General features: G+C 43.2%; 1 non-coding gene across 1 annotated transcript; it reads left to right on the top strand.

Moving 5' to 3' along the window:
- Window positions 1-9,537: 9,537 nt before the first annotated feature.
- TRNAS-UGA (transfer RNA serine (anticodon UGA)) lies at window positions 9,538-9,619 on the top strand. The gene has a single exon. It is a non-coding gene; the product is annotated as a tRNA-Ser (tRNA).
- The last annotated feature ends 14,007 nt before the right edge of the window (window positions 9,620-23,626 follow it).

The following is a 23,626-nucleotide window of genomic DNA, read 5'->3' as shown; positions in this document are numbered from 1 at the left end:
TTCCAGGTGTCATTGGACTGCCCACCTTAGCATTCCAGTCTCCCGTGATGAAAATAACATCTCTTTTAGGCGTGTTGTCCAGTAGGTGCTGCAGATCCTCATAGAACTGCTCTACTTCAGCTTCTTCAGCATCTGTGGTTGGGGTGTATATTTGGATCACTGTGATGTTAGATGGCTTGCCCTGAATTTGAATTGAGATCATTCTATCATTTCTTGGATTGTATCCAAGCACTGCTTTAGCCACTTTACTATTAATTAGAAGGCTACTCCATTTCTTCTGTGGTCCTCTTGTCCACAGTAGTAGATCTGGTGGTCATTTGATGTAAAGTGGCCCATTCCAGTCCATTTCAGTTCACTGATGCCCAAAATGTCTATCTTTAATCTTGACATCTCACCAATAACCACATCCAATTTGCCCTGGCTCATAGATCTTACATTCCAGGTTCCAATGGCGTGTTGATCCTTAGAACATTGGATTCGCCGTTCACCACCAGCACCGTCAGCTGCTAGCCGTCCTTTCGGCTTTGAGCTAGCTGCGTCATCACATCTGGGGCTAGTTGAACTCATCCTCTGTTCCTCCCCAGTAGCATTTTGACCATCTTCCGACCTGGGGGTCTCATCTTCCGATGGTATACCGACATATCTCTGGTTGTACTGATCCATTTAGTTTTCACGGTAAGAATACTGGGGTGGGTTGCCATTACCTTCCCCAGGGATCACATTTAGTCTGATCTCTCTGTCATGACCTTCCCGTCTTGGGTGTCCCTTCACGGTTTAGCTCATGGCATCACTGAGGTGCTCAAGCTCCAGCACCACAACAAGGTAACGATCCTTTGCTGAAGTTTAGGATTATAGAGGAGGGAAAACCATTACAACACAGCATTGGAGGAGACACAGTATGATTATAGGGCAACACTTATGAAAAACACTGGACAGTCTAAAAAAATGACTTTTCACCCAGCCAGAAAGAGAAGGAAAAAGCTCTTGCTGAGCTGCTTTCTCCATCAGTCGCTGAAGTCACTGAAGAAGATGGGCAACCAGCTATGTACCTTCTCCCCTGCCTTTGCTTATCCCAAGGAGCCTTTTTAAGCCATCAGAGGCCAGATCTCCTTAATGGATTGGATTTCAGCATAGTCAGTATGACCAGAAAGCAGGCAGAGGCCTTCCAGGAGCTGAAATTATCCCCTCAGCATATTGCCTCCTCAGGTGTCAGAAGGGAAGCCTTCCCAACAGTTGAGTTGGCTTTCATAGCCTGAAAGAGCCAGTGGCTGGGCTTGATCAGATATCTTCAGGACACCTGATCAAGGAGCACATATCAATGTTCATCCTTTGAACTGTGGTTGGTCTCCAGTTTTCAAGGACTATGGCTTCAGGAAGCCAAGAAGCATGCTGGGCAGATATAGCTGGACAGCTCTGGCAAGCAGCTATTAATAGGCACCCTCTCCCTTTCTTCCATGAACTTCTGGAGGATCTATCAATAGTCCCTGACAACCAGGCCCATCAAGTAAAAGGGGACATTAGTCTACCTTCCTCTTCCTTACCCAACTATTTACTTATTATCTATCTTTACATACAGACCCTCCTGCTGAACTCTGGAATATCCCAGAGAACACCAGTACCCATCCAGCCACTTATCCAAAATTCTCTATGGCAAAGAAAAGGCATCCATTTGAAGCCATGACACTACATGCATCAAAACATCTTCTTGCAGATGATAATGGTATAATTCACATCAGTCACATCATGACACAAATGACACACATCTTTTGCACAACAACATGATGATGCATATGATGTCATTCCTCTCCCCACAGACCCGCATGCTTGTGCAGAGCATATATTATACTTGCTTCTTCCCTAAGAACTGCAATATACAGTGGTACACCAATGCACAAACCCAACAATAATTCATTGCTTTCTTTCAAGACTGCTTAAATGCTATTTCTCTAGTGAATGCAATTTCCTAAATTATTTTCTGTTTTAAACTACCCTTGTAGACCATCTGTCTCTGTAACACCCATTTTGTCTAAATCAGGAAAGTGGTTATTAGGGTTGGAACAAACAGAGTTTACACCCTGATGACCATGGTTTCCAGCCTAAAGGAAAAGAGAACAGTGACTAATTATAACTCAGAAAGTTTTCAATTAAAGCATCTTGAGGAGAGGGAGGGAGAGAAAGAGAGACAGAGAGAGATGCTTTAAAGCAGTGTTTTTCAACCTTGGTAACAGACAGATGGAAGAGCAGGATGCCTGCAAGGTAAGGTAAGAAAAAGTCAAGATGGTAGCTGTGATGGCACTTTGATGTGTGGATGCCAAGTGGGGAAGCCAAGAACCATGCTGGCTGGGGAATTCTGGGTGTTGAAGTCCACACATCTTAAAGTTGCCAAGTTTGAAAAACACTGCTTTAAAGCAAAATACAGCCCTCAGCATCATCTTTATTTCCAAGTATAAAACCTTGGACTTTTTTTGAAGTGGGTTCATCCATTCCAAAAAGAGATCAAGGTAAGCTGGAGGTTAGTAGGGACCATTCCCATCAATTTGCCTCAAACCAAAGTGGGGTTGTATGAACAGTCAGGCATTTTATAGCAGTAATTTTGTGAATGGACAGGGCCAATTCCCCTCCCCCCAGGCCAGCCACTTGAAAGAATGGCCATCCCCTGAGATGGGGACCACCAGCACAGTGCCAAATCTTTTCTACAGCTACAGGTCCATCAATGGAGCTCTTTCCAGAAACTCGCCTGCAATTTTAAGAAAGACCTCTTGAGGGCAATGTGGCACTGAATTAGTGGAGTCTTAATGGGGTTTTTAAACCCAGCTCATTTCTGTCATAAAGCATTACTGGAAGAACAGCAGAATATGCAATTGTTTTAGTTAGCATTTTACATCAAGCCCTTACACATCTTTAAAAAGAGCACAGTCTTTAAAATTAATAAAGTTATGTGTTGGTAAGCATTCTGGTACCAGAAAGGAATGATATGATAACAAAAACCTACAGGGAAATTTTTAGTTGTCTCCTAGTGCAGCACTGAGCTTAGTTTTTCTTATCATGTGTAAGCTGTTTGTAAGTTGTATAATGGTCATGAAATGTATTTTGGAACTTGCATTTGGCTGATATTGTCCGAGTTTGGAAGCTAAGCAAGATCAGGTGTAATTACTGCTAAAATTCTAAATTGTATAGGCTAGATCAGAAGCCAAAAGAAAAAAAAAGGCAATAAATGGCATCCTTTATCAATTATTTGCCTTCAAGTTGGTGTCCATTCTTAGTGACCACATAGATTTTCTCCATGGTGATCTGTCCCTCACCTGGTCCTTCAGATCTTCCAGTGGTGCACTCATTGCCACTACAACTGAGTCCACCCACCTTGCTACTGGTCGTCCTCCTCTTTCCTTCCACCTTTCTAGCATTACAGTCTTCTCTAGGGAGTTACAGTAGGTCTTCTCATAATGTGTCCAAGGTAGGATAATTTGAGCCTGGTCCTTTGTGCCTTGAGTGAGAACTCTGGGTTAATTTGTTCAAGGATGCATCGGTTTGTTTTCTTGGCTGTCCACAATATTCTCAGGAGTCTTCTCAAACACCAAAGTTCCAAAGCGTCAATCTTCTTTCTATCTTCAAAGCCCAACTTTTACTTCCATAGAGTGTCACAGGGAATACCATGGCTTGCATGATTCTGATCTTTGTAGGTGTAGACACATCATGCCACCTGAATATTCTTCCAAGGCTTTCATGGTTACTGTAGCAAGTGCTAATATGTGGCATATTTCTTGACTGCTTGTTCCTTTACTGTTGATGATTGATCTTAAAAGGCAGACTGTCCCTTCAGTGTCTTGCCAGTTCTAAGGCTGGTTGTTGTGCCTCTTGTCATTAGTTTGGTCTTGTTTGTATTTAATCCTAGTCTTGTTTTTTTTACTGTGCTCCTTGACTTTTATTACTAGGGCTTGCAGATCCTTTGCATTTTCGGCTATCAGAGTAGTTTCATCAGTATAGTGCAGGTTATTGCTGTTTCTTTTTCCAATTTTAAAATCATGGTCATCTTCCAGTCCAGCTTCCCTTGATATACATTAAGCATATAGGTTGAATAACTAAGGGGAGAGTATACAGCCCTGTCACACTCCTGACCTGTATATAAGTTTCACATGAGGACAATGAGATGCTTTGCAATTTCCATTTTTCTAAGCATCTTCCACAGCTCGACAGGATCCACACAATCAAAGGCCTTTCTATAATAAATGAAGCACATCCTGACTTCTTTTGGGTATTCTTTGGCTTTTTTAAGTATCCAGCAGGCATCAGCAATAATGTCTAGTGTTCTTCAAACTTTTCTAAAGCCAACTTGAACATTTGGCATCTCTTTTTCCAGGTGGGGCTATAATCTGTGTTGGATGATCCTAAGCATTACTTTGCTAGCATATGAAATTAAGGATATTGTACAATAGTTTGTGAGGACTTCCAGGGAAGAAATTGTGAACTGAAAACAGCTCCACTAAAGGTGGAGCTGACCACTGCGGCAGAACAAAGAGCCAGCGAGTAGACCGGCACTTTGTAATTCCTCTCCGGACAAAGAAAGGACTTGAGATTGCCCACAAGTGCTCCAGAAGTTGCTCCTTGCGAGGAGACCACAAGACAGCAGTCTCCAGTGGGTTTTGAGCACTAGGGAGATGAGGGAATAGCCTTCGTGCTCAAACCATGGTTGGCGTCTTCAAAAAAACACCGGGTTCACATACGTCCTTTGTCAAAATACTAGAAAGCGTTTGGCCCGAGAGATCAGAAAAATCACACACCAGGCATTTCTATAAAAATAAATATATTTACAGAAAGCACAAAAACATATTTTACAAGCTGTGCATTCACACACATTCAGAGAGGACTGAGCTGAGAGGCTGCAAAAGCGAAACTAAACAGGTCCAGGCAAGTTCCTCCCCCAGGCAATGCAGCTTTTAACACCCAAACTGAGGACAATTAAGTTCGACCTCTTCACCCTGCCAATACTTAAGAAAGTATTCCATTACCATGGTAACCTAGTGGCTTGGTCCATGCAAAAAACAAAGAAATGCCAACATCCTTTTCTAATCACTTTCAGAAATTGTTTGTTAACTGCTTGTCAGCTATTAGGAACCTTCGGATCAAAAAGTTTTACAGCACCAGGTGAGTTTCCTTCAATTCAAGCGAAATAAGTTTTAAATACAGGTTTAAGGATTTTTTTAAAAAAATCTTTTGGAATAAATAGCAAAAGGGCGATCAGAACTTTGATTTTGGAATGTTACAAATGGACTAAGGGTCCAGATGGATTTGAAATAAGATTTTGGAATTAATTAGAAGAATCCTTCCTGTGAGAAAATGCTTTTGTTTTGAATTCCGTTTAAAAAAACATGATAGGATAAGACTTTGAAGACTGGACCCTAGAGGGAACCAGAAGGAACTAAAGATTACAGTTCAAAGAGAACAACACTTAAATTTGACTAATACACAATGAAGCAAAATATTTTAACAGTGGACATACTGAAGGACATTTTTGAACAATGGACCCAGAAGTTAATTTTAAGAGGGTCTGCCTCTACAGACAGACTGTCTGAATGCTGCTTCTCAACTGCCTGATGCTTCTCAGGTTATTGAAAAGACCCTTTATCACAGTGTTTCTCAACCATGGCAACTGGAAGATGTGTGGACTTCAACTCCCCAGAATTCTGGGAGTTGAAGTCCACTGTGGTGGTAAAAGGTACCCTCTCCTCCATACACATATGAGCTGCATTCGCTACCAAATCTCTGAGATACCCCCACCCCCATACATATGAACTGCTTAAAGTGACCTTGTAAGAAAACATTCACCATAAGCTGAATTGACCCTGAATGGCAACAGGGAGAAGACTCAAGTCAGGAACCTGTGGCCCACTAGACCAGATAGTTTTTATTCAGTGACCATATCTCAGAGATAGTGTGGCTAGCATGCTGACCTAGCAGGAAGGGATAAGTAATAATAAGGTCATACGGATGGCTTTATCTAAAATATTCCAACGTCAAGCTATAATTTCCACCATGTCTGCCTTTTTCTTTGTTTTGCCCTTTCTTTTCTTTCCCTTGCAACATAGTTGGCCAAAGGCATATAAGCCCCAGCTCTGCTTTTGCTCATGGCCACTCAGCGAAGTATCAAAGCTTGGCTGGGTGTTCAGTATATATTGTATTATGGGTTGTATGCATGCAAATACTGTTGTATCCTCAAAGTGATTTGATTGCTTTAGGTGAGCCAGGTTTTGGGCACAACACCACACATCTTAAAGTGGCCAAGGCTGAAAAACACTGCTTTAGCAGCAGCTGGGGATAGCAAGGAGAAAGAACACAAAGATTCATTGGAATTAAACCCCTGCTACAGAAATGCCCACAACGTATGGTCCAAAAAGTCAAGGTGGCAGCTGCAAGTGTGAATGAAGTGCCATCAAGGCTACCATCTTGACTTTTTGGATCATACCCTGCAGGCACCCTTGCTCTTCCCTCTGCCTGGCGACAACTGCAGTTTACTCGTTGTAGAAATTGTTATTTGTTGTTCTACTTGTTGCAAAAATCTTCCCTTGTTGTTCCACGGAATTTGGAACTTTCACCAGAACTCAGCCTTCCAAACATCTATGTTTATTTTTCTGTTTCTAACCAGCATTTTGCCTCAGTAATTTCAGTGAACCATTCTTGTTTCTTTGAGTAATACCTGCATTAGGCCACCCAACATTTTAGGAAAGTTACAATTTAAACGCTTGGGATTATTCAACTGTCGTTATGCAAAATAAATATATTGCCTCTGTGGATTGTTTTATGTTCATGGGCAATCCTGCTATCGTAGTTTGTTAGTAATTTGAGTTAACCTTCTTATAATAGTCCAACAGTTTCTAAAGCAGAACTTCGCTTGAGAGAAAGCCAACTGTGTCTGTGACCACATTCAAATACAATATTAAGTCAGGATTTTAAACCATGGTTTGTTGAATAAATCATGTTAGCTTGAATTCCTAGATCACATTTGTAACCAGGCCTGTGAGTCCCTACTGCAATACAGCAGGACAAGTTTGAATGTTCCTTCTTATCACTGTGATACAGACAAATGGTAGTTGTGGTCTAGATATGTAGCATCTCCAAGACTTATCATAGCTAGCAGCCATCTAACAGAATACTACAGATAATGGTGGCCAAAAATTATGAAGAGGTCCAGCAACAAAGATTCAAACCATGCAGTAAGTAAACCATGTGCTTCACTGTCCTCAGTTTTCTGCTGGTAAATAATCTTGTTCTAAATTGACAAGATAAATCAGTATTAATCTGCTACTTTAAAGGCCAATCTGAGCAATTGTCCACCAAGAAAATCTGATATGAGTTTCTACTGCAAGCAAAGTGACTTCTGTACTAGTCACTCCACTGGTCAGTTTGTTCACTGGTCCAGGATCATAATACTTAGCACTTTTTCAGTGCATAGCATGTACTGATAACATAAACTATTGAACATGTTTTTTCTTCTACTTAAACAGTTTAAAGCATTACTACACTCTTCTGCAATCAACAACTATTGCATTTGCTCCAGATTTTTCTCTATAATCACCTGTTTGGATGCTTTTCCCCTGAACTATCAGAAAGAGAAATCTGGACTGAATGCACTGTTGGCCTCAGACCAAAATGCTAGCATTTATGTTCCTAGTTAGTAAATTAAAATCTGGCAAGGAATCACAGGATAGTTACTCAAAAGATAAATATGCAATTAGAAAGTGGAAAAATGCCTTTTCAACTCTAAAACATTAGTAGAAACCTTTTAAGTGGAAAAATTTGTATAAGGGATTTATACAAATACGTCAATATTATTTGCCCACAAAAAAGGATTTATCATGCTGGGAAACTGGCTTTGTTTCCAGAAACTGAAAATGATGCGTCAAGCATGCATATAATTTTGCAATACAAAGTCCTTTGAAACATGGAAATTTTTAACAGGAATAATTCCTTTTTCCCTCAGATTGTAAACAACATAGTCCTCTTTTTTCCCCCCAAGAAACTGCATTTAATTTGAATCTTTTTCAGACAGTGAAATGTACTGTATTAGCTACAAAAGCATTTTATCACTTGAATTATTCCCTGATTTAGAATGTGATTTAATAGACTTTATCATGTTTCCCATCAGAGGTCCTACCTTATATTCCTCATGAAGCTTCACTGTAAATATTACAAAATGATGTAAATGTGACTATAGTTGTGTTTCTCAACCTTGACAACTTGAAGATGTGTGGACTTCAACATGGCTGGCTGGGGAATTCTGGGAGTTGAAGTCCACACATCTTCAAGTTGCCACAGTTGAGAAACACTGGACTGTAGTATCCTTATCTGCCCAGGAGTGATGTGATAATGCAGAAATGACTTAATATTATCTCTGGATTAAGAGAGATATGATTGATACACATGAAGTCCATTTATTTGTGGAAAAAAATTAAGGATGCTCAAGTTACATGAAATATGTTTAACAAATAAAAATGACCCTGACTATGTCATCAGATTCAATTGATGAAATCACTTCACCAGCCTGGGGAAAAATAGTCTATCACTTAAGTGAGGATAATGATACAAACTGGCATTATTTACATGAGATGCTTCTGGTCTGTGGCTTTATTCACACAACATGCTTGACTAAGAATTAACCCTTTTTTAAAAAAAAGTCTGCATAATATACTGAATCATAAACCACCCCAACTAGGTGGGTTTCCATGGGGTGCTAAAAACTAATTCAAGCCTAGCATGATGTTGGAGCGCCGCATCAAGTGTGCAATGCCCTGAGAAAGTGTGTTATGTGAATGTAACCTGTCAGATTGGTCCCTGCATCCTCCAGATGTTAGGGGTACCTTGAGCATCTGAACAAAATGAGGAGGAGGAATTATTATTATTATATTATTATTATTATTTTTAAAAGGGCACGTGAAAAAGCAGCTACGCCTCCTCAAGGCAGAGACTGAAGCTGGCCACTTGGAGTTACCCCGGAAGCACGCCATGGTTTCACCCCATGGCATTGGGCTTTGCAGCAGCCTGCTGGTGCATCACGTCCAAGACCTCCAACACAGAAGGAGACCCCCCCCCCCAAAAACCCTTTTCTAGCAGCTTTCCAACCTAGGAGAGCTTTGGGGAATCGCAGTTTAGGGGAAGTTCTTCAGCCACTGGAGGAGGGTTGCATTCACACGCACGCAAGCCCAGACACCGAACCTGATTACTGAATCAATCAATTTTCGGGTGCTCTGCAATAGGGGGAACCATGAACTCACTGCAACGGCGGGGGCTGCAAATCAAATAATACTCCCCACAACGCCCACCCCGGCCTGATATACCAAGCCAAACAACCCGGGGAGCCGCGCGGCGCCATTTAAGGAGCGGAGTCGCTTCCCTGAGGGTCGGCCTGCTCCCGATTTCGATTGGACAGTCGGAGACATCCTGCTTTCTGATTGGCCAGTTCCAGTATGATTGACGGGTAGAAAGAACGTTTGGTATTGTTTCCGGTCTTGCTAAATGCTTTTGCTTGGAGGTTGCTCCTGTGCAGCAGCGATGGCCGAGTGGTTAAGGCGTTGGACTTGAAATCCAATGGGGTCTCCCCGCGCAGGTTCGAACCCTGCTCGCTGCGGTACTGTGCGGGTGCCGTTCTTTTGCTTTTATTACGGAGCTTTTGTTGCGTAAATTCAAATAGACTCAAACGTTTCGCTTTGCTCGCGCTCTAGGCATTGCTTTCGTGCCGTTGTGCGCCGGCACTTCACCTTGAGTTGAAAAAGCAAAGGGCGGTGTGCGCACAAACGCTGTTTCCAGTAAAACTGGCGCTACCGCCACTTTCCACAGAATCGCTCCTTCTTCAGTGGACGAACCGCATCTTGGGGGGCAGGCTTGTGTGGGGTGGGCATTACACGAATGCAGCAACAGATGGGGCATTCTTAAATGGTTATGCATTTATCCGAGAAAAGATACACCCCCTCTGGTTTACTGAAGGGACTCAGAATTAGTCCTCCAGATAAACAGTAATATGTGTCGGGGTATATAAAGAAAACACGGCCCTGACACGCCCCCGCTCCTCGGGCGTTTTCTTTATTTCTTGCACTCACTTTTCCAGCGCATCCCCCAGAAGAGGGGCAGGCCATAGCCGCGGCCGGGCGTCCCTATTTGCATGATCTGTATTCTCACAAAAAGGCGAACCGGGTCAAATGATGGCTTGGGATTCGCACATGCTAACTATAGCGTCAATCTCAGTTTAGCTTTGCGCGTGTGCGTCTCAGCCTGTTCCGTGAATCTAGCCTACTTGGTTAATTTAGGATTCCTCATGTTGTGGGAAGCCAGGACGTGGGTTGATTCCGTGACCAGGCTTCGCGTACCTAATGCACGCAGCCCGCGACAACAGAGCGAATGAGTAAACGAAGCAATGAATGCGCTGTTAAAGCTGCATACACTGTCTGCATGCGTAGATGAAAAGCCCGGTGTGGACTCTTCCAGCCTGGATTGGGAGTCCGGCTAGGGTCACTCCCCCGGTGCGCGGCCTCCTACCACCCGGAAGACGCCGTCGCGGTCCCAGGGCAGTGCGGGCTGGGTCACGGAGTGGACTTCGGCCTAGTGGCAGCCGATATTGGGTCTACTTCAGTTGTTCAGCTGTGTTGGTTTGTTGGCTCGAAGACAAACTGAGAGAAGGGGAGCTAATCAATTTGTACATGTTCCTCCTGTTATTTTAGTTAACTGAAAAAAAAATCAAAGGATCAATTAACAGTTCAACCAGTGTTTCTCAACCTTGGCAAATTTAAGACCTGTGGACTTCAACTCCCAGAATTCCTTAGCCAGCATGCTGGCTGGGGAATTCTGGGGTGTTAAAGTTGCCAAGTTTGAAAAACAGAATTAAACTCTATGCATATTAAAGTTGGATGTACAGTATATGTTTGTATCATTTTATAACTTTTCAGGTTTAGTGTATATTCCTTAGAGCGTGTTAGTTTTTTTTAATATAGTTAAAGTTGATGGTGTAACATGTATTTGTACTTAAATCTTAACTACAGATCCCATATCCTGTTATTTTGAAATAAACTGTGCAATTCATTGGGATTTACTCAAGTAGAAAATACCAGATTGCTTTGTGTTTAATTAACCAAATTAAACATCTTTTTATTGTTATAAACTCCTTTTAATGCTTTCGATTCAGTTATATATTTGAGTCCATTCTGCTGTATTTCTGAATTCCCACGTTTGTCCTTGGGTTGCATTGTTGTCAGTAACTTTCTTTTCACAATTCATTTAAAATTAATTTTTTTGCTTAGAGAAAAAGAGAGAAAGTGAAGTGGTATCCAGAAGATAGACTGTAATCTGTTGGTAGAACACATTATTTTTCTTTTCTTTTTTTCATATATTTTAATGAACATTTTAAGGAAAAAGAGGGAGAAAGAAGAAGAAAAAAGAGGTAGAAGAGTAAAATACAAGTGAAAAAATAAGGGATTTACAAGTTTCATAGAAATTATGATGTTCAGTATATCATTAAATAATTAAGTAATGGGTATGCTGTATCATTTTAAAAACCTGAAAATCACTATTAAACTTTGAACAGATGTCAGGAACTGTGATGAGCATAATATGAATCGTCAAGTGAAACTGTAAACTACAATGCATTCTGTTCATATTGCTAACAGCCTGTTCTAAATTTAAGAAGTATTATGTAACTGAGATAATAAGACATTATTTTTCTCCGGTGTGTGTTTCTGCCTCCAGGCTGTTTCATAACAACAAGAAAAGGCTGTCCCTCCCTCAACTGTCAGGTGCAATCTACAATCTGTAGTAAAACAGGTTTTTTAATTTAAATAAGGTCACTCAGGTTCATGGCTCATTGAACAGAATACTGTGACAGTTGTCTTCTGAGTTTTTTGCTTCTGGCTCCATCCATCTCCAAACCATTGCTTTGAACCCAAAGCCAGAGCAGATATCTGCTTATTGATAAAAAATATATACACCACTAACTAATCAAGAGAAACTTGGAAAAGTCTGCTAATAGATCTTGGAACAATCTTGGAAACTTGGAGAAGTCTGCTAATTATGAAATAATGAAAGCACCAGCCTTGATTTGCATTGGTAGTGATGGTGGAGGTACTATTCATCTACCCTGGCTAAACAGCTCTTGATAATTACTCCTCCTCTAGGTAGTATGCTTGTGTTTATCCCTCTTCTGATGACATCTTCTCTTGATACTTCCTTTTTCTTAATGAACACATGGTAACCTTCCTCAGCCTGGTCCCCTCCAGACTGATTATATTCAAAATATAACTTTGGTCCCCTATAACTGGAGGAACCCAAGTTGCAGAGAGCTGTATGATGGGAAGGAGTCCCCATAATTTCATGTCACAGCATTCTTTACATCCAAAGGCCCACACTAGCAAAACAATCCATGGCAGCAGTTCTATGCAACACACCTGGCCTAGTCAAATACACCAAGATAGAAATACCCAGAATTATGGGCCTCATCGACCTCTGCCTCACTACCTACTTTCAGTTTGATGGACAACTATACCAACAAATCAAAGGAACACCCATGGGATCACCAATCTCAGGACTCATAGCAGAGATTGTAATGCAGCGTCTAGAAAGGATAGCACTCCCACGTATGGATCTGGTATGTAGATGACACCTTCCTCATAATAAAAAAGGAACAACTGGAGGAAACACATTAAACCATCAACAATTTCTTCAATGGAATAAAATTCACAAGGGAAGAAGAAAACAACAACACACTGCACTTCTTGGCCATCCTCATCAGCAGAGGAAATGATGGCAAGCTAGAAACACAAGTCTACAGGAAAGCTACCCACACCAACCAAGTGCTCCATTACCAAAGTAACAATCCAACCTCCCACAAGAGGAGCTGCATAAGAACATTATTCAGACAAGCACCAACACACTGCAGCAACCCAGAACACCAGAAAAAGGAAACAGACCACCTATACAACTTCTTCCAGCAAAATGGATACCCACGGAACTTTATCAAAAAGTGCCTGACCACTCAACCTACTACAGCACAACCCACAGAAGCTATGAAAAGGATAACACTGCCATACATCAGAAACATCTCAGAAACCACCAACAGACTATTACAACCACACGGCATCACTGTAGCACACAAACCAACAAAAGCCCTTCAGTACATCTTAAGCAAACCAAAAGACCCAGTAGCCCAAGAAGAAGAAATAGGAGTCATCTACAACATACAGTATAAGGACTGCAACAGCCACTGTGTAGGACAGACAGGCAGAAGACTAGCAGAGCGCATCCACGAACACCAACTAGCAGTCAGAAGACAGGATGAGAACTCCTTAATCTCACAACACATGGACAGACTCAACCATACTTTCAACTGGGAAACTGTGAGCATCCTAACCCAAGCCAAATCCAAAAACACTAGAGAATTCCTGGAAGCCTGGCACTCGGACAAAGCAGCCATCAACAGACACATAGAGGTAAACCACATTTACATACCATTCAAAAAAAGCCAAAAGACCAGAACACCTCCTTGCCAGCAATCAACACCCAGATATGCAAAGATTAACACCAGAGGAACAATCAAACAGTACTTTGAACCTTAATCAAGGAACTATTAACTCAGTCAATCAACCAAGCAGCAAACAACAGCCCAGTCAAGGAACTCCCAAGGAGAGAACAACACCTCCACCAACACAAGCAGGACGAGCCACGATATATAAACAGAGAGCAAGGCCCACTCCCTTTTTGCACTGAAGGTGTTGCCTAGTCTGTCAATGAAACATCTTCAAGAAAACAACAAGGTTCAGAGAGCACCAAGGACTCCACATCCCAACATTTAGCTGAACATTTTGTGGAAAGTATGCACATAGTCAAGGAAAAGACTTCACAGAAAAGAGGAGCAAAATATTTTTTCTGTGTTCAAGCTGATATTTCATCTGATAGAAAAAGAGTATGCATTCTTCTCAGTGGTATTTCTAATCATATTTCTTCAGAAGAATGATGGGAAAGCTATATTAGATGAGACCAAAACGTTTCTCAAATATCTTCCAGCTAGGTGCCTTCCAGCTGTATTCCCTAATTCTGCTTCATGACAGTTTCAGGAGTTATATTGACATATCTGAAGGGCACTTCATTGCCTAAGATTGATCTGTCCAGTCCAAGATTCTGTTCCCAACAATGACCAACCAGCTGCCCATAACATCTGTCATCTATGAATCCACTTGCTTTCTTTTTTTGTTAACTTACTATAACACTGGATGTTTTATTTACTTTTATTGGTTGAATTTCTATCCTTTCTACCTCTTCAATTACCAAGGTGACTTACAGCAATAAAAGAATGTAATATATAAATTAAAGCAACACCAATTGATATTAAACATTGGAATTAATTAACAGTGCTTGATGGGAAAGATGTGATTTTACCATCTTCCTAAATATTATGGAGACATATACATCTCCAAGGGAGCACATCCATAGCCTAGAAGTCACCCTAGAAAAGGCCCTTTCCCAGAGACCAGATACTCAAGCATCAGGCGGCAAGGGGGTCTTCTGAGGCCCTCTCACAGAGATCAAAGTAGCTGGGCAGATTAATTGCAGGAGGTTGCCAGGCCTCAGGCTGTTACAGGCTTGTGCCCAGAAGGCAGTTGGTAGCCAGTGCAGATCAGACATACGACCCCTGCCCTTTGCACCAACCAGCAGCCTACTTGCCACATTTGTACCCCAACTGCACTTTCTGGAGGCTTTTCAAGAGAAGCCCCACCTACAATGCCTTGCAGAAGTCAAGGTGAGTTGCAGCAAAGGCATGGATAACTGTTGCAAAGTCCAGGTAGCTCAGAAAGCACCAGCCATAATTGAGGAAACAAGTTCCTTGCCACGGCTGCCCCTTGCAGATCCTGTGATAGCTGGTAATTAAAAGGGGGCTCCGAAATGGTGAATGTGCTTCTGGGGGAATATAACCCCATCCAGAGCAAGGTTCACCCCAGGTCCTGAGTGCTGCTTGTTTGGATTTAATTGTGGCATATATTACCTCATCTAGCCTATTACTGAGATTACAACGGCACTGTGGTTTCTACAAAGTGGCTTGCTTTCCCAAGAAAAATTAATCCTTTATTTATTTCTTCCAAAGGTTCCTGATCAATTGAAGTGACATTACCTGCCTTCATACCTGCGTTGCTCTGTGCAGCACCTGACACACATCAAGTACAGTATATGACGCTTTAATACATTTTCTTGTGCAAATACATGCACAAAATAGTTATTTTATTTAAGTGATACTTAAATTTAAACCCATTCCTCTCTACTGACGGCAATAAGAGGTTGCATAACTATGGTGACGGGTTCATTAAATGCTTACGTGTGGTACAGACTTACTTGTAAAAATTTAGCAATATTTAATAGGCTCTGTGGCACCATGGTTTAATTAAAAACTATGCTCCAGACTTCCACATCATCAAAGCATATGCTGTTAATTTTAATGTTCCAAAACTGACATTTACAGTAAGAAGAAACAAGTACAACAGGTCAGTACATCTTACTAAAAAAACACATTTGTTAGTTTTTCTGCATTCAATCTTTGTAAAATTCCAGAATGTCTTGGAATTTTACCAGCATTTAATATTTATGCAAGGAAATAATACTCCAGATTTTTCCATTATGTCCAAAGCCTAAATTTTGGATAGTCCAGTGAGACTTGTATAGCATGCATCGGTTTTTATAGCAATTGCACGACATATCCTACTTCATCAACCTATTTTTCATCTCTCATGTTCCCTGAAAACCCCACATAAAGTGAATTTGCATAAAGCGAGACATTGAACCAGTAGAAAAAGGGATTGTGGGATACGGTGTCAAGTTCTGTAACCCATAAATTTTTAGAGCCTTATTCTTAAGCACAACGTTACTCAAACACGTTTTCTTCCTCGTCTTGTATACTCTGTACAGTGAAAGCATTTTCTCCATCTGCACAGCTAGATTTCTAATGTGTGTGGTTATCATGGCAGACAAAGAGGTAGAATGCATCACTGCACTACAAATGTTATTAGCAGTCTTTGTCACGCTCCATGCAGTAGACATGGCCAGATTAAAAGCTCATCCTCAAACTTCGGTGCAACATAATACGTCCAACTTTGTCCGAGCCAGGCTGGTGTAGTGGTTAAGGTACCAGGCTAGAAAGCAGGAGACAGTGAGTTCTGGTCGCTTTAGGCACGAAACCACTTCTGAAATCTTGCTAAGAAAGACTTGTCCAGGCAGTGGCCAGGAGTCAACAATGACTCAAAGGCACAACAACAACAATGCATCCAACTTTGTTTCTAGGGTTGGTTAAGGGGGCTGGCTAAGATGCTGATGGCCATTTTGACCCCTTGGTAACAATAGGAGTTACTGCAAGTATGGAAATACGAGAGACCAGAAGCACAACTTTTGTTGTTTATTCGTTTAGTCGCTTCCGACTCTTCGTGACTTCATGGACCAGCCCACGCCAGAGCTTCCTGTCGGTCGTCAACACCCCCAGCTCCCCCAGGGACGAGTCCGTCACCTCTAGAATATCATCCATCCATCTTGCCCTTGGTCGGCCCCTCTTCCTTTTGCCTTCCACTCTCCCCAGCATCAGCATCTTCTCCAGGGTGTCCTGTCTTCTCATTATGTGGCCAAAGTATTTCAGTTTTGCCTTTAATATCATTCCCTCAAGTGAGCAGTCTGGCTTTATTTCCTGGAGGATGGACTGGTTGGATCTTCTTGCAGTCCAAGGCACTCTCAGAATTTTCCTCCAACACCACAGTTCAAAAGCATCGATCTTCCTTCGCTCAGCCTTCCTTATGGTCCAGCTCTCGCAGCCATATGTTACTACAGGGAACACCATTGCTTTAACTATGCGGGCCTTTGTTGTCAGTGTGATGTCTCTGCTCTTAACTATTTTATCGAGATTTGTCATTGCTCTTCTCCCAAGGATTAAGCGTCTTCTGATTTCCTGACTGCAGTCAGCATCTGCAGTAATCTTTGCACCTAGGAATACAAAGTCTTTCACTGCTTCTACATTTTCTCCCTCTATTTGCCAGTTATCAATCAAGCTGGTTGCCATAATCTTGGTTTTTTTGAGGTTTAGCTGCAAACCAGCTTTTGCACTTTCTTCTTTCACCTTCATCATAAGGCTCCTCAGTTCCTCTTCACTTTCAGCCATCAAAGTGGTATCATCTGCATATCTGAGATTGTTAATGTTTCTTCCAGCGATTTTAACTCCAGCCTTGGATTCCTCAAGCCCAGCTTGTCGCATGATGTGTTCTGCATACAAGTTGAATAGGTAGGGTGAGAGTATACAGCCCTGCCGTACTCCTTTCCCAATCTTAAACCAGTCTGTTGTTCCGTGGTCTGTTCTTACTGTTGCTACTTGGTCGTTATACAGATTCTTCAGGAGGCAGACAAGATGACGTGGTATCCCCATACCACTAAGAACTTGCCACAATTTGTTATGGTCCACACAGTCAAAGGCTTTAGAATAGTCAATAAAACAGAAATAGATGTTTTTCTGAAACTCCCTGGCTTTTTCCATTATCCAGCGGATATTGGCAATTTGGTCTCTAGTTCCTCTGCCTTTTCACAATGGTAAATGTGTGAGTGAGGGCAGGAAGAAGTCTTGGCATGTTTCCAGACTTTTGGCGCATATTGACTATGCTAATACAAATCACAAAATAGTCTCTTTTTTAAAAATATAAAGTGAATTCTTGGAAGAAAATGATCAATTGCAAAGTAGTGAATTTGCATAAAGCAAATTTATATAAAGTCAGGGAATCCTCTGTATGAGTGTGCTCATGGATCCCTTTTTCTGTGTCTCTTTATGGAGAAAGATACAGAACAAAGGCACAAATCTTTGAAAGTGGATTTTCTATAAGAGTCCCCCATTCTGGGAGATGGGCGGTGGCATAAATTTAATTAATAAATAAATAAATAAATATTTCATTCCTGCAGATATTGGGAGATCAACAGTGATGTCATCCTCCCATTCCTCTTTCCCTGCTTTCTCCCCAATGCTCCAGGTTTGAACAGATGCACCACTGTCATATACTTGCACCAGAATCCTTTTATATTATTACAAGGACAATAGAATTCCAAACGATTAAAACTTTGCCATTTTGAGAAAAACTCAGCCCTATGTTTCTCCCTACTTTTTCACCTTTGACATTAAGAGTAGAAAAATAAAGGCCCAGTGCTAGGCATGCCTTTTTGTAAAACAATGCTTTGTATAACACACACTTTGACTTAGTCTTAGCCATTTTTACAGAGGTGGCATCTGCCAGTTTTACACTGCTTAAGAAGACTTCTACCCAGTCATTTCTGCTGTCCAATCTCTCAGAAGTTATACAAGAATGGAACCAGGAGGCAGGGTGATATGTGAGTTTCTACCAATAGAGAATAGCCTGTCCAGAAGTTTTGCAAAGCTGCACTAGAATCTGAAAACAAAAGAATGGACTTGCTGCAGTTTTGTGAAAATCACAGCGGAGCTAGAAATGACTTGGTTCCAGGATTTTTCTGACCTTGGAGGAATGGTCTGATCTGGAGTTGAATCCCACCTGTCTCAAAGACCCTGAGTGGTACACCCTGAATCTACAGGTAGACAGAGGCTCAATGACCTGCCACTGTATCATGCATCCTGCTTCAAGTCCCAAGAGTGACTTCTTGATTAAAAGCTCCAGTCTGGAGAGAATAGCCTCTTCCAGAATGTCCAAAGCAACAGCCCACAATCATCTTCTTAGACAAGAGTATGCATTGCTTCTCTGTAAACAGATGCTAGCCTTCTGCAATGGGGGATAGACTAATGTGTCAGCACCGTGTTGTGGTGGTTTTTAACATTTGCAGAATATGTAGAATAGATGGGTGAATCAGTTCGTGGTTTCTTCCAGACTAAGTCATTTCACTGAACATTTGGGCCACTTCTGAGCAAGTGGCTTGTATCTGATGGCCTAAGGATACAAGCACAAATGTGCCCTCTTCCCAGTAAGCGGCAATCCAGCTTTGCTGCAAAGGAACAATTCAGCTCCGTTTACAGAAGCAGGAAGGAAGGAAAAAAGGCAGGCAGGCATGGCAAGGCAAGGCATGTGGCTTTTTATAGTGAGCCCTTCTCTTCCCTACACCATTTTCGGGTTTTAGCTACAAATAATACCCACCGGTCTTTAATTCCATATATCAACACGACTCTGTATCTCTACAAGTAGCTGCCTTGCCTGTGCACAAGGCCTTTTTATTCCACCATTTGGAGCATGACAAATATACAGGCAATTGCTGAGGGAGCTGGGAAGTGACAGGAAATTGGAGAAGAGCACAAGCTGATCACCCAAACACCAGCAGGCGCCGTTTGATATGCGGCCTCAGCAGCATGGCTGATAGCGATAGATCAAACAGATGCCCAGAAACTAATAACACCAAGCACAAGCAGCTGATGGATATTACAGGATCAGAACCTGAAAATATAAAATGCCAGCTATCGTGAAGGCAGTTTTATCACTTGCTTTGCAATTACATCTGTTTATAACACTGCTTTCACTGCCAAGCACATCAGATCAAACCGTCCCGTTGTTCATTTCTTTTGAATTTAGCAGTGGATGGTGACTGCCTCAGGAAATTTAAAAAATGTTATTCATCGACTGTGCCATCTCAGATCCTATTGTCCTGTGTCTGAGAATAAAAGTGACCAAGACTGCTTAGTCATAACAGCAAGGTAGGAATTTTGAATGACAGCTTAATTGTTTTTAGGTTGCCTTGCAAGAAATATTTCCTTTTAGGAAAGGCTAGACAACTTGTGAACTGCTGGGTCATCATTTCAAAGGTAATTTCCTTACCAGATTCCTCCATGCCTTCAACAGTGACAGAGCTTCTAATGTACTGGAAAAGTTCTTAAAAATTCAAGGAGACATTCAGAGATGTATCTGCCTTGAAAGGAGCCCATGTTGAACTGTATAGCTCAGTCAGACATCAGGAGTTGACCACAGGACATGTTTTATGACAACTTGTATTATGTCATAAAATGTTTATGGTAATTTTTATGACATAAAATGTTTTATGATAATTTAAAGCTAACAAAGTACAAACAGATACAAGAGTTTTAGCAGTATATAGATAGATGGATTACAGCTGGGCTACCATATTGGGTTACCAAAATCTGGACGGCCGCAAGTTTCCCTTGCGAGTTTTGCAGCCCAGGTATGGCCTCAGCTCATTTTTAATTTGGAATGTGGAACTACAATCCCTTCTTCAACTCAGACCAATTACAAATGCACCTGGAGGAAGAACCAATCAGAAACTGGCTTTCCAGAATTCCGATGACATAGTCCGATTAGACATTAGTTCTGTTACAAACACAGGAGCTCAGTTGGTTCCGGCTCAGTTGCCTGGGAGCTGCCAGGAAGCGGGCTACGGAGCAGACCACTTGCACCTCCAAAGATGTTGGTGAAACATCAGAATGCCAGATAATTAGGCCATGGCCTACTAGCCCAGAAGCTCATCACCACTGAATATAATCCCTTTGTTAATCCTAAAGTAACATCCATAGAATTGCAAGCCTGAAACAGATTCAAAACCTGCTAAGGATCAGAGTATGGAATGGAATAATTAAAGACTAAAAACGTAAGATCCTACACTGTTATCAGGTTAGAGAAGTGATCTATGTTGCCACAGCTGGACAAATGCATTTTCCAGTCCACCCCCCGATCTTTTTAAAGAGAGGGATCCATTAAATCTGGGACCTGCTGCTTATGAAAGTATTTGACTGCAGGGCAGTTGTATGGGCTTATGGGGCCTGAACTAAAAACCAGGATGTAATCCTGCTGCTGCTCCCTACAAGACCCCATGTTTATATGGACCTGGTGAACATGTTACAGGATTGAGAATGGCATCCGTAGGAATTGGATGGGAGAGACTTGATTTGCTATGGCCCAAGGCAAATTATTCCCACCAAGTGCGTCCAGGTGGGGGGAAGGGGAATCGAAAAGTTGAAATGGCAATCAAGGCTTCCATCTTGACTTTTTTGACTGATCCTCCTGCCTCCAGTTGCTTTTACTTTTGGACAGTCTTGCAATTGTAGTTTGTTTCTACATTGAAGAGTGGATTGTTATGCCTACAAGAATTGTTTTCCATGAGTTTCTTATTTCAGGTGGTGTTTTACATGAACTCTAATTGTTTTAGCACTGGATTATTTGACGGACCTCCTCAGATGAATGCCTGCCCACTGAGTATGAGTCTGTCATGTTCACCGTTTCAATGTGCTTGGTACATCGTAACGTTTCGCATGTCATTTGCCTGATACGTGTTTGATCTCGGGAGAGAGGAGGATTCCTCGTCAGGGAGTTGTTATCTGTTGGCCGCTGGGTTGGAATGTGTTTGGGTTATCTCATGTGTTCAAGGTTGCTTTCCCAGGATGTGTGGAAAACGGTTACCAGCACCTGGGAGGGGGGTGGTTGCTATGGATGGTAGGGGGGAGGGATTACGTTTGGAGCCGAGGGTTTTTAGTTTGTATTTGGCGCGCTTTTAGTCATTCTCAGCTTTCTCTGTATCTGCCATAATTTCCCTAATAAATCAGATTTCATTTAAGTAACCTCTTGTGAGTCTGAGTGTTTGGGATAGGCAACCATTACATAAAGCTGAGAATCCAAAACTTCAAATCCCGCTGGTCCCTATCCAGGAAAAGGCAGGTTCTTCAGATCCTGTGAGGGAGAGTGCTGGCGATGACCGATCCAAATGTGCTACTCGTGGAGAGTGATGGGTCGAGTGAGGGAGAGCCCGACTCTACCATGATGCGCCCCGACAGAGCCCCCCTGGGAGAACTCTCAGCGATCCGGGAGGAGGCGAGTTCAGGGTCTGAAGGCGAAGCTACGGGCATGAAGACCGCGCCAGAGACCACGGTCACGACCCCGGGTGAACTGGTCACCTGGGACGACAGTCATGGGGACTTCTCGGAGGCGAGGGGCTCATCCTGGAGGCAGAGATACCCGCTGTCCCCAACGGTGGTACAGGTGCCGCCGAGGGGGGACTCCCCCACTCCAGACCGAATTCGGGTGCTAGAGTCGAAGATGGACTCCCTGGAGCTCATTTTGCAGAAAATGAGCATGGACCTGAGTTCGCTGAAAGAGGTGCAGGAGGGGTCAAGCCAGCAGCATTCGACCCCTTCTTCCCAGGCACAGTCCCCGGAACGGAGAAGGGGAGCTCACCCGAGAGAGGGGGAATGGGCTCCCAGGGTGGAACTAGCGTCGCCGCCCGTCCCTGAGCAGAGGCGGCTGGGAGCTGTCAAAGCAGCTGAACTGCCAGTGGGGGGGCGCGGCCCGCCGGGTGGAGGACTGAGGGACTTCTCTGTCAAGTTCGACGGAGACCCGACCAAACTCTCGTTCTTCCTGACAAATGCCAAGGCGTACATGGAAGAGTGAGGGTCGCTTTTTCGCTCGGAAAAAGCGAAAATCATCACCATTGCCACCAAGCTTAAGGGGAGGGCAGCGGACTGGTATGTACAGATGTGCCAGTCGGAAGCCCCTGAACTGGAGAAATTTGACGAATTCCTCTGGGCCCTGCAGCACCATTTCGAAGATCCACTAGCAAAGGAGCGGGCAAAGCGTGCCTTGAAAGAACTCAAGCAGGGATCGAGAACCGTGGCTGACTACGCGCTGGAGTTTAAAGCGCTAGCGGGGAAGGTGGAGGATTGGTCGCAGGCAACTGTAATAGAGTTGTTCAAGGATGGTTTAAACACCGAAGTGCTGCGCTGGTCGCTGGGGCGAGATGACCCTGACAGCTTGTACGGGTGGATCCAGCTCGCTGGAAAGGCTGAGCATGCCCACGAGGTGTTTGCGCAGAGACGGGCGACGAAGTCGGGGCGAGATGGAAAACCCACCTGCCCTTCGGGCTCCTCTGGACGATCCGGACAACGTTCGTGGGAAGAGGAGAAGGAGCGCCGTTACGCGAAGGGGCAGTGCCTGCGCTGCGGCAAGGAGGGGCACCGTGCGGCGGCGTGCCCAAGGGCGAAGGGCGAGGACCGGCAGGGAAAGTCGACTGCGAAGTCCCCCTCTCTGCCGAGGAAAATGAAAGCAGCAGTGGCTGACAGCGAGCTGGAAAGCGTGCCGTTCTACGGGGACGAGGGTGAACCGGAATTGCTGCAGCCAGCGGGAAACGCCAGCCACCTGCTCTAAAGGGCGCCGCAGGGCAGGTGGTAGAGGAGGGGCGCGAGCCTCTGTCGGTGAGTGTCAACTATCGCATTCTCACTGTGAAAGTAAAGTTGGGATCCCGCTCGAAGACGATAGAAGTGTGGGCGATGATCGATTCTGGGTGCTCACGGTGCTTAATGCATCCCAACGTGGTAGCTGCCTTGGAGTTGCCCACCTTTCCGTTGCAACGACCCATAGCTTTCACTCAATTGGACGGATCCATGGCAGGGGGCAAACCGGTCACGCATTTCACCGGTTTGGTAGCTTTGCAAATGGGTAGCCACCGGGAAGGGTTGTCATTTGTAGTGGCTCTGGTGGGGGGTCCTTTGGTGGTTTTGGGTGTCCCATGGTTGGTCCAACAAAATCCTCAGATAAATTGAGTCTATTGAACTGCAACCTTTAGGGACGGATTTTATCAAGCACCAGAGGGAAATGAAGCCCCAGAGGAGGTGGTGGGGGTAGCGGCA

Source organism: Candoia aspera, chromosome 6 (assembly GCF_035149785.1).
Source record: "Candoia aspera isolate rCanAsp1 chromosome 6, rCanAsp1.hap2, whole genome shotgun sequence".
Lineage (NCBI taxonomy): Eukaryota > Metazoa > Chordata > Lepidosauria > Squamata > Boidae > Candoia > Candoia aspera.
This window is presented reverse-complemented; position numbering and strand designations above follow the sequence as displayed.